This window comes from Epargyreus clarus, unplaced genomic scaffold (assembly GCF_041222505.1).
Source record: "Epargyreus clarus isolate Ecla_fem2 unplaced genomic scaffold, WU_Ecla_fem_2.2 ptg000004l, whole genome shotgun sequence".
Taxonomy (NCBI): Eukaryota; Metazoa; Arthropoda; class Insecta; order Lepidoptera; family Hesperiidae; genus Epargyreus; species Epargyreus clarus.
In genome coordinates this window covers 14706720-14718654 of record NW_027332212.1, presented here as the reverse complement: position 1 = coordinate 14718654, position 11935 = coordinate 14706720, and positions in this window count along the sequence as shown.

Below are 11935 nucleotides of genomic sequence, written 5' to 3'. Positions count from 1 at the left end.
AAAAAAAGATGAGTCTATCCAATAGTTTTGTTCTCTGGGTGTTATTTGGCGTCTTTACACGTAATTTTTCTTGATAGAGCCGTTGAGTACCTTATCTTTTAATATAAACAAAGTACAGTAAACTTACCAGTGGCTAGTTCTTAATCTAGCTTAATCTGTTACAAGTTTTTAAGTTACTTAATGTGATAATTACATTCTTTATGAGTTTAGCAATCGAGCATGCTTTCTACTTAATAATAAGTAGCCACCGCCACTCTTGGACAATAGTAATCAACCACAAATAGTATTTTCATAAGAGATAGAGTTTTTCATAAAATAGAAGCCATCCCAAATAATAAAGATTCGTTTGTTTTCCTGATAACTTTGGAACAGGAATTAAATACATTATTTCCGATGCCGTTTATTTTATTAGCTAGTTCGTAGATTGTGCAAAATTTACCAACAAGTGTTCGGCTCTAATGTGCCTGAAGTAAACGATCACTATACTAGAATAGATTAAATACAAAAACACTTATTCATAATTAAATAGAAAGTGGTAGAACCCTTTGTGGTTCCGGCGACACCACCGCCACACCTATTTCTGCCTAATAACAGCAGTGTTAGGCGCTGCTGTGTTCCGTTTTGAAGGGTGTGGTAAGGGAGACATACTTTTTCCAGCTTAGTCCTCAGGGGTAGCGGCGCATCTGTGGACGACCTCAGGTAGGGATATCTAATCTTATCTGGGGTTGATTACAGATGTCCATGGGCGTCAATAGCCACTTACCTTCAGGTGGACTGCATGCTCGTCTGCTACTCCTACATTATAAAAAAAATACAAAAACACTTTTAATGTATTGAAAATGAAGGCTTTTTATCTATACCGATTATCTAAAGAAACATCATAATAAAACAAGCTGAATGCCCAAAAGAGACAGACTCTAGTCTTCATTATACAGAATTAAAAGGAAGTAGCGCACGTTGTGTGGTTAAGCTCAACGCCATCGGAATTTAGATGTAGCCGGAACAAAGTTTTAATTGACAACGTAGCCATGGATACTTATTTGGGCATTTAACTGATCAAGTCTGTTGGGTTCTACATATAAAAATATATTTCTTTCTACTCCTTGTAGATTTCAAAAGGTGTGTCACATTTGTAAAAAAATCTATAACACATGTTTAACTAAGTAAAATATTTGCAGTCCACCCGATGATAAGTAGTCACTGTCTGTTACCAACATATAAATTAGTGGGTATACCTCAAGTCTATCACAGATACGTTGCCATTCCTCAGGACTAAATGGTCCCCTCATATTGAAGTCCACCGTTACGACCTATAATATGTATATTTAACTACAATATTACTATCAGTATACTCAAAATCATCAGCTTTCAAAAGCTCAAGAAACATCAAGAAACATGATCTCACAGCAGGCATCACAAACATTCGCACGAATGATGCGATGTCAAGTTCAAGCAGTGAGGATGCATAATTCATCCCGGCGTCAAGGTTCCAGCTGGCTCAGATGGCACAATATCACGGCTAATTCTTATGATGGAATGGTATGTTGTTGTACTGGATGTAGTAGAGGATTAGAGAGTTACTTGTACTCAAGGGAAAGTTGGAATGTCTTGTATACAACACATTATTATTGGCTAATAGTTTAGGTACTTCTTGTTTAAATAATGTAGTAAAATTAGTCTTGGAGACCCCCACTATACAAACAGTTAAATGAAGAGTTAGATTATTTTCAATTTTAGCATATTAAAAAATGTTAATCCCACGACGCGATATATGATTGACACGAGAAACATAATATTATATTCAGTAATATCACTATAATAGTGGAAATTATTCAATATATTATCTTTATGAAGCGTTTCCCGCGCGCATCTTCCCGTTGGTACGAACGTAGAACGTTCGAGAACATTGATAAACTTTCAGGGTTGAGAAATATTACCCAATTGCATCTAAAACCATTTCACCACATCGAGGCACAGTTCTCTTCAGGGAGAACCAGCTTGTTAGATTTCTCACACACACAATTAATAAAAAAAAAAGTCACTGAAGAATTCAGATTTCTTCACGCTCTTTTTTCGCGTTTGCCATAAATCAAAATTGATTTCTACTACTATGTACAATAATGTACATATTTTGAAAATGCCATCGTCTGTTTCGAACTCAACTACGAGTAACACGGTCGACTTTAGTTTGTATCATAAAACTGTCAATATAACAATGCTTACTAATTAAAATAAAACTAATATCGAAGTATGTGTTGCCAGGCCGGCAACCCTCTGACAGTGCATAAAAATTACCACGACACCTAGCGACCTTCGACGCTCGAGTGCAGAGTAATTTAAACCGGTTTCAATTGGCCGTTAATGTGTTGATGAATGCAGTTCAGTTGATAAAATAAGTAGCGTAACTGCAGCATCTTATCTCACAATAAAACAAAATTTGTCAAGTTAGATATACTTGTACGTTATTCTTGTAACACTATTCCAGTGCATACCAGCAATACTCATAAAGGATGTAGAACCCTTTGTGGTTCGACTGCGACGGCACCACCGCCACCCCTATTACTGCCTGATAACAGCAGTGTTAAACCTTTCTGTGTTCTGGTTTTAAGGGTGTGGTAAGGAAGACATATTTTCCGAGGCGTTCCAGCTTAGTCCTCAGGGGTAGCGGCGCATCTGTGGCTGACCTCACGTAGGAATATCTTATCCTATCTGGGATTGATTTCAGATGTCCATGGGCAGCAGCATCCTCTTACCATCAGGTGGAATGTATGTACGTCTGCTACTCCTATATTATAGAAATACAAAACTTTGAGTTTAAGCTTTGTAGGAAAATGGGAAAATAGAAATTTTCCAGATACTAATTTTTATATTTATATACCCATTCCTAACAATCCTAGCAATCATTCCTAGATACCTGCTTAAAGCCTTTAATACCAAGTGATTCTCATGGTGTTAGTATTCTGTCTTATCATAAAGCTATGTATTATAATATACATGACAAGTAACATATTATGATGTACGTATGATATATGTAAACTGTATACGGAATTAAGCAGGAAAATAAAAAAAAATCTACGAATAAAATTTATTGCCTTCTAACACACAAAGCATTCCTTTCAAATCACCAACGAGTACGTTTGAAAGGCCCCTAAAGGATTTACGCGGAAGGCATTTATCCGTATATTTTATGGGAACGTTTCTTCAATGGAAGTCGTGCCCAATCAAGCCAGCTGTATTATCACGCTCAATGAAATATTAAGGAAAAACGAGCATTTCCGATTGATAATTTTGTCGTAGAACCAGTATAGCTTACACAAGTAGAAGTACCCTTTGAAGTTACCCCGTCCCTTATCCGTTATCAAAGATAATAACATTATTATTTTTAAAACTAAAAATCGCGTTATAACAGAACTAAAAAAGCAATAATTGTTTCAATCTAGTAACTTTTCGATGAACTTTCTCTATGGCGCTCGAACAATCTCGCCTCAAAAATCGTTTATCCTGAGGACGTTGATTGGGACAATGGTACAAAATTATTAAAATCGTGCATTGTCATCGGTTTTTGATAATTCTTCAAAATTTTGAATTAAACTGAACGTTCAAAGTGGATAGAAATCACGTTCAAAGATTCCGTTACTTAGTTACATACATACATACATACAACCCTAATGCAAGCTAATAAAAGCGTGTTAAAAAAGATTATTCTAGGTAAAAGAGACTTTACTCTACGCTAACATATGTTAATGTTACGCTCTTACATAAGAAGGTTTCAATTTCCTGTCAGCATATTACAAATCGTCAACGCTTTTAAGAGGATATTTTACATATTATGACAAATCATATAATCTGCCAACGAAATATATAAAAGAAAGTTGTAACAAAATTTCCCCACCAAGTGCTATAATATTAACATAGAGTGCTACGCATAGTTCGTAGACGTGCTACGAGCTACGAATTAGCAATTCAATTATGAATTCGCCCTACCTGTAACAGCGGAGTGATGGCGTAATTAATACAATTATGCTATTATCTTGCCACGGTATGTGGGTATGTAGATTTGAATCTTAAGTGTTCGTCTTAATCATATGAGGTTTAGGCAATTAAATCAAATTATGATATTTCTTTTTGCAATCTTAAACAATAATCTGAGATGTCTAGAGGTAAAATTATTTGCTTTATATTAAATCTATGTTATATAAAATATGTAGTAGTTACAGTTTATACCTAGTATTCGTATCACGTTCAGAAATAATAACAGAATAACTGTATTCTGGTCCAAAAGTTATGGGAACTAGGACGGAAATTCTATTATCATCTTCGGCAATACTTCTTACGATGAAGTACTCTAATGTTACTCGTATATGATATTAGTTGCTAGAGAGTCTCACACATACGTTTGGTGCACTACTTGCTTATTTACTTACTTATCTGTATGAAGGTACTTATTGAAGTATTTCCAGCCAGTAGTAAGATTACGGAGAATAGTATTTTATTTTTTATTCATTTTACCAATACGGCTATACTGCTATTATAAAGAGTTTAGTTTTTGTAAATAGAAAACAATCCTTAGATTACTGAAATAATTCTTTATTTTTTATTTAAAATTCCTCCTCTTTTTAATACAGAGCAAAGTTGTGGTTGATTTGTTATACACACTTACGGTTTACAACATATAATATTGACCACCACGTAGACGAAGTCGCGGACAAACGCTAATATTACGTAAAATATAAGCAACGAACAAGTAAAAATAGTCCATGTATTATAATCTCATATCATGTACGTCAGAAGCTTCGGAGGCTTCGCGCAATCTCCTGTCTGATAAAGCTTGTTTTTTTATCGTCTACTCCAGAATCCGGTACAGGAAATATGATTAAACTCGATGCCAGATTAAATACGGAAAAGCGATAAAACGTTTGCAGCTAGGTGAGGTATTAACACGTTATTTTCTTTGTCGATAGGGTACTTTAGCTATACATTCATATATTCATTTAATAATCACTTTCACTATACAATTTACTTATGAAGATTGTGCCACACTTTTACTGCTGTTATTTACATTGTTGCTCATGTTTTGCCTATATTATCAATCACCAATTATGTCTACAGACATTGAACGTATCAGACACGGGACGTGGCAGACATAATTTCAATACGATATTTTTAAAGTTACGGTAGACATCAATACTCGTACGTTACGCCATCGTGTAGGAGAATACTTATATTCTACCACTGCACATGTCCAACATACTCAATGTCTGTAGATGAAAATAGGGTACATTTTTACATTACCTTAGTAATAGATGACGTCATACACATACGTTTTGTTTCAACCAATTTTAATTCACACTTCCACAATTAAGTATCGCGCATAATATCTTCAATTATACGTTTCGTTAACTCTGTTATCATGGAAATAGCTATTAATTAAGCGGCTAAAATATTCAACGCGACCAAGTTAAGTCAGGGCATGCCTGAAATTCCACTAAAACTTTACACGCTCGCAACTACTGGCTTCGTACGTTGTTTGGAGTTTAATTGAATTTAATTCTAGTCTGTACTAGCAATTCAGTTTTCAGTCATTTTAAAACCAGGGCGCCTTGGCTCAAAAATCGGTACACAGTTTAAGTTGTGAAATATAGTGGTAATGTAACGCACAGCGGTTAAAGTAGACACCTAATTATTTATCCTTCTTGGAGTCAAAGAATGTACAAAAACTCAAAATCTCCAAACTACGTAAAAAGGAGTAGACAAAGAGTTCCATATTCTACTTTCCTGATGGACAGCTTGACGAAATCAGTATTCCAAATAGAAGCTAAATTAATACTTTAAAAATGTACATAACTGCTTTGAAATAAAACTAGTACTAATATTTAGGTCAAGTTGCCCATAAACACAACACATTTATACAAGTTCCCAGTAGCGTGGAACAACACTTCTATGAGTAAATTGCATGTTAAGAAGAACTCAGCACATTCTATATGAACGTAGTTTGCACCTAACAGATAAACACTCCTCGCCCGACCTTGCACGAATTGGCAAATTGGACCCCGACGCGTCGCTTGTAAGTGAATATCCGGCAAAGATTTGTCATTTATATCATGTACCAACAAAACTTCACGCTAAAATACTACGACCTTGGCATACGCCAAGCCATCTTGGCGTTGCTGTCTTGGCAAATTGCTCACCAAACAATGCGCGAGGTTATTGACATTAGTGCACTGGGGTTCTTAAAACACGATGTGATTTTTTTTGTTCCGTTATTTCATTATTGTTGCATTATATAGGAGGTATCTTTAATTAATTTAATTAATAGTGTGATCGAAGCCTTCTTGAAGGTAGTCATGTATAAATATTGTCACATATACGGTACAGAGTAAAGATATTACAATTACACGTAAGTAGGTACACACTAGTGATTAGAGGTATTATAACTATTCCCGTTATTAAACTGTTCTTGCTGAAGTCTCCGACCAGAATGTCGCTCTCTGTTAACTCGAGCGTCGCTATGATATCATCCCCACCTGACATCCCCACTGCATCTATGTTTGAACTGTAGTAATCAAATGAGTGACTTATTATTTTAAAGTACTAATATAAAAATGCGATATCGTTAATATTCAAGCTTCGTATTAACGATGATAACAATAGATGTCTTATTTCATCAAGTTAGATAATGTAGCAAATTCTTGTTTATTATATTTACATCAATATTCGACATCATTATGATTGTGTTTTGGAACTTCATTAAATCTTAAGCATTAGATACTCACGACAAAATCAATAAATGACTCATGATCACTAGTGGTTCGAACAGTGAAATGACAGACTTACAAGAAGCTTGCCGAGTCAATCCTCAGATATACCAACGCATCTGCTGTAGGCACCCTACTTCATTTAAGAATTAGTTAGACAAGTAAACGAACATCACTGGCCAAATATAATCAAATAAATCACATACCGTTCAACACTATATCACACAAATGAGTAACAAATCGGTAAACATTCAACTACGTAGACGAAAAAACATAAACAAAAATCTATTCAAAAGCTTATTCATCCCGACCTTGACTGATTGCCCCAACAATGTTATATCCGCGTGTATGGTCCATTCATTCTCAATAACAGATTATCCAGAGGACACGAATAACAAATTTTCCACTCCACATAGGTGTGACGTGTTAATATCGCTCATCCTGACATATATGCATGTTAGCGATATTGGCAAATTGGTCGACACAATGGCTTTTATGTCGTTAACTAATGATAACAGATCATTCCAGATGAAACTGCCACTCGAGCGATGTGTGATACATCGGATATTATAACGTCGCACTCACAGATACTCGTGGAACACATGTGTTTCTTCATATTTCAAGGTCTTTACCATTTACTTCTATGATTGCAAGGGAACTGACTGACCTACTGACTTTAATCTCTTCTTGCAGATAACTACTAAATTTATATAATTTATATCTCTCTAAACTGAGAGTTGTAGAAAATAATTCAACCATCAATTTGACAGAATTCATAAAATGGCAAATTCTTGGATTACTGCTACCTAATCTTGAAAGTTTCAACATACTTTTACTATCATGATCATTACCATTTCATTGCTGGGAACTGATCTCTTCTTTTAGCCTATAAACTATAAAGAACTCTTATATTATCTTATAGTCCTTTCCTCCTCCATTAAAAAAGGGTTAATTAACTTCCAAACCTTATTTAGAGCAAAATATTTACAAACAAAACTCAACCCGAGCACTAAGCTCATAAATATATTTTCAGGTGTCCTACCATAAATAATAATTTACCTATATGTTGCCTGTATCATTTAAACCCTTCGGACCCGCCCATAAAACACCATTGACGGCTATCTACATAAATAAGCGATAAATCGCAAACGGTATGAATTATTTAGTGAACCTAATAATACAGTCCGTTTTCCTTCCTAACTTTGTAATGAAAATCTTTCATTACTTTAGTATCGAAACGTTTAAGTAAAGAGGTTCGCTTTTAGTCTTAATTTTGGATTTCTTTATACTTTACTCTACGTAATGGATGAGATACAGTGTAACGTCATATTTCAGAACATTTAGGTCAAAACGTTTTCTTTGTATTTTGTGGGATGGTTTTCTCTTCACTAGGATTTTATTTTATGCCATCCACTCCTTCCCATTTCCCAGATTTCCACCTAAGGCGCTCTCGTTTGTTTATTTTCCATTAATATTTCCTCAGTTTTTAAAGAAAGTCGTTTGATATGATTTTCTTGGAAATGAAAGAAAGTCGTTTTCTTTTAAATTAAAATTCAGTACAATCTTCCTTATTTGACGTCCATAAAAAATCTTAACAAATATTTAATTACTATCGTTGGAAATTTGATAATTATTGCCTAGAAAAGTGGTTAATTTCAAACTCGTGTATGCAAAATTGGCTAACATCTGTAGTTAAGATTGATTCAAGAATTACCAACAGACTTTAATCAACTATAGTTTCGATGCACCTATCGATTTGTCGACATAATACAAATCGAAACTTGCAGCAAAGGCTCAAACCATTCAGAAAATACAGTTTGGTAATTTACTTTTACCTTTCGTTTAGGAGTACATCTTTCGTATCTTTGATAGAACTATTAAAAATACAAATACACACAGAAACACTTAAACAGTCTACAGATAAGTTATAAATGAAAACAATATGTGTATTGTTAGTTTGTTTATTTTGCTCCACACAACTATAAGTACAATTGCCTACAATTAACAACCGTGATATAATAAAATATAACAATAAACATTACTATTCCACTAGAATACATTTCATTATGGTACACAAACATGATTTTGTACTATTAATTTGGTTAGTTATTAGAAAATAGTTTTATAAATAACGGCTCACATCAAATCACGACAAGGCCTTTCTTGGTTCGACTGTAATTATGTAGTGTGATTTGAAGAGCATGGTATCATCATCAACCCATTACTGTGTCCCACTGCTGGGCACGGGTCTCCTCTCAGAATGAGAAGGATTAGGCCATAGTCCACCGCACTGAACAAGTTCGTATTGGTAGACTTCACATACCTTTGAGATTTTTTTTTATATATCTCTCAGGTATGCAGGTTTCCTCACGATGTTTTCCTTCACCGTTTAAGCAAGCGATAATTAATTTCTAATACGCACATAAATTTGAAAATCAGAGGTGCGTGCCTGAGATTTGAAGAGCATGGTAAGACCAACATAATATACAAGATTATACCTATTGCAAAATAGGCACACAATAAATACAAAGAAATAGTCAAATGTCCATTTTTGGTAAGTAAATTATTAGATAGATTGATTAGTAATGGTCGCTTATCTGCTGCTGCATTTTTCCATCGAGATCAGTGACCAACTAACGTGTTATAATTTTCGAAACAACACATACGATTATACCAATATAAACTCCTTTGCAAAAAAAACGGGCACCTTACACACACACTTTACCTTAGCTTTTCTATGGGTAAATATTATTATATTTTTAGTATGTCATTAGCTTGGATGACTAGAAATTTCTTATTATCAATGAGAATCTAGTTTTTTAACACTTTTATCCTGGTATCGGTGTTTTAGTCAATGTAAACAGAGAGCCGTGTTAAAATGGACATTTTTATGGGTATAATGAAATTAAGACTACGAGTATTTTTATGGTATTTTAATAAAAGAGACATTAAAAAATAAAAATTAATAACGAGTATGACCTCCTCTTGCAGCGATTACGGCATGTAATCGTCTTGGCATGCTTCCCACCAGGCTTTTGATGGTGTCCTGTGGAATGTGTTCCCACTCAGTCGAGATTACACGTTTAAGCTCTCTGATGTTTTGTGGAGGTGGTTGGACAGATCGTACTCGCCTTTTTAGGAGGTCCCAAACATGCTCAATGGGGTTAAGGTCGGGGCTCCGCGCTGGCCAATCCAAACGACGAATACCGACCTCTTGCATATAAGCATCTACGTCGCCAGAACGGTGGGCCCGAGCATTATCGTCCATGTAAATGGCATCTTCACCAATTACAGTCAGTGCGGGTTGTGCATTTTGAGAAAGGATTTCTGTTATGTACCTATGCGCATTTAGTGAGCCATTTTCTATGAATACTATCTCGGTACGATAGTTGGAAGTTACGCCCGCCCAAAACATAACGGACCCTCCACCATAAGGGGTGATTTCTTCAAAACACACATCGGCATAGCGTTCCCCTGGTCTTCGTAACACTCGCCGACGTCGGTCCTCACCATGCAGACAAATTCGAGCCTCATCGGAGAAGAGTACGCTACTCCAGTTACCTGGTGTCCAAGATAGGCAATTTCTAGCGAACCTCAACCGCGCAATCCGGTGCTCACGGAGTAACTTGGGGGCCCGCGCTGGTCGTCGACTACGTATATCAGCAGCTAAAAGTCTTCTCCTCACAGTCCATAGGCTAACTTGTGCTCCTCGTACCTCTTCAAGGTTTCTTTTGAGGTCTATGTAACTGCATTTGCGGTTCCTCAGCGCCTGAGTCACTAAAAAGCGATCGTCTCGCGGCTGTGTGCAACGTTTTCTCCCAGAACCTTGCCTTCTCTGAACGGAACCTGTCTCTTGGTATCGAGTCCAGGTTCTTTGTACGGTTGAACGACTCACGTTTAACCGCTGTGAGACGTAACATTGGCTACACCCCTCTTCCAGCAGCGCTATAATTTTACTAGCTCTCATTGCTTTTTCTGCCATTACGATAGACACAAAGATATCTGTTTTAAGTCACAATAAGGCAGAATTATGCGATAAACATAAATTGTTGTACTAAAAATAACGAAAAGTTACTTTTAGTTGCTTGATAACCTTTTAACCGCAAACCCGCGAAAAGTGTCACAAAATGAAAAAGGGATTAATAATTTAAAAAACAAAAGTTTTGAATTTGGAATGAACTTTTTTTCATACCCAGACTCTTTATTAAGTGCCAGTAACATAGTTTGGCTATTAAAACCTCTGAAGAACTAAATTATTACCAATAATGTTAAAAAATCAAACCCGCCCGTTTTTTTTGCAAAGGAGTGTATAAAATTAGTCAACATAAAATATACTTACAAATGAATCGATCAAATTTAATCCTCAGGGAAGCTTCAATGATATGTTTCGTCTTGTAAGTTGTTAAGCCCGCTCCACACTCGCTTCGTATTGGCTCCACGTTCGTTTCTCGTGCTTTTCTCGCGTTCTCGCGAGTTTCTCGAGGATGTGGAGCGGGCTTTAGAGATCGAGTTTCTTGCCTTAATCCGTTGAATATTAAGTATAAAAAGATTTTGTCATACCTTGAACCAGATGCTACGATCGATATACGATACGATGGGGATTAATTTAAATGCATGTATCTTACCAGTCGAAACAGATAGACAGATTACATTGATTTTGTCCCTGTAGTCTCGGGAGTAGAATAGGGCTACGGTATCCCCTGCCTGTCGTAAGAGGCGACTAAAAGGGGGCTTCCGGGGTTGCGGGTGGCAAGAGTGGGAGCTCGGACCGTCCAGCAAGCAACCCCGGGAAGGACGACGGTATGTGTGGTCGCATACCGTCGTAAACACCAGATGGTGTGGGAGGAGCCAAAAGTGCTCCCCCAGGGTAGAGCCCGATCGGGGCATTGCGCTTGGAGGACTCCGGTTGTGTTCCCTCGGAGATCCCGGAGTTCTCCAACAAGCGTTGAGGACGACCACCGGGGGGGTTTTAGTGCGGTAAAAATCCCACATAACCCGGCGTCGCTCCCACGTCGTCGGGTACCTTTTGAAGGTTTCCCCCTCGTAAACAAAAAAAAAAAAAAAAAAAAAAAAAAAAAAAAAGATTACATTGATTAAGAGGGAAAGTACATAAACATTTAGGACATTAAATAAATATCAAAATTTGCAATTTCTATATCTCATGATAGAATATTGATAAT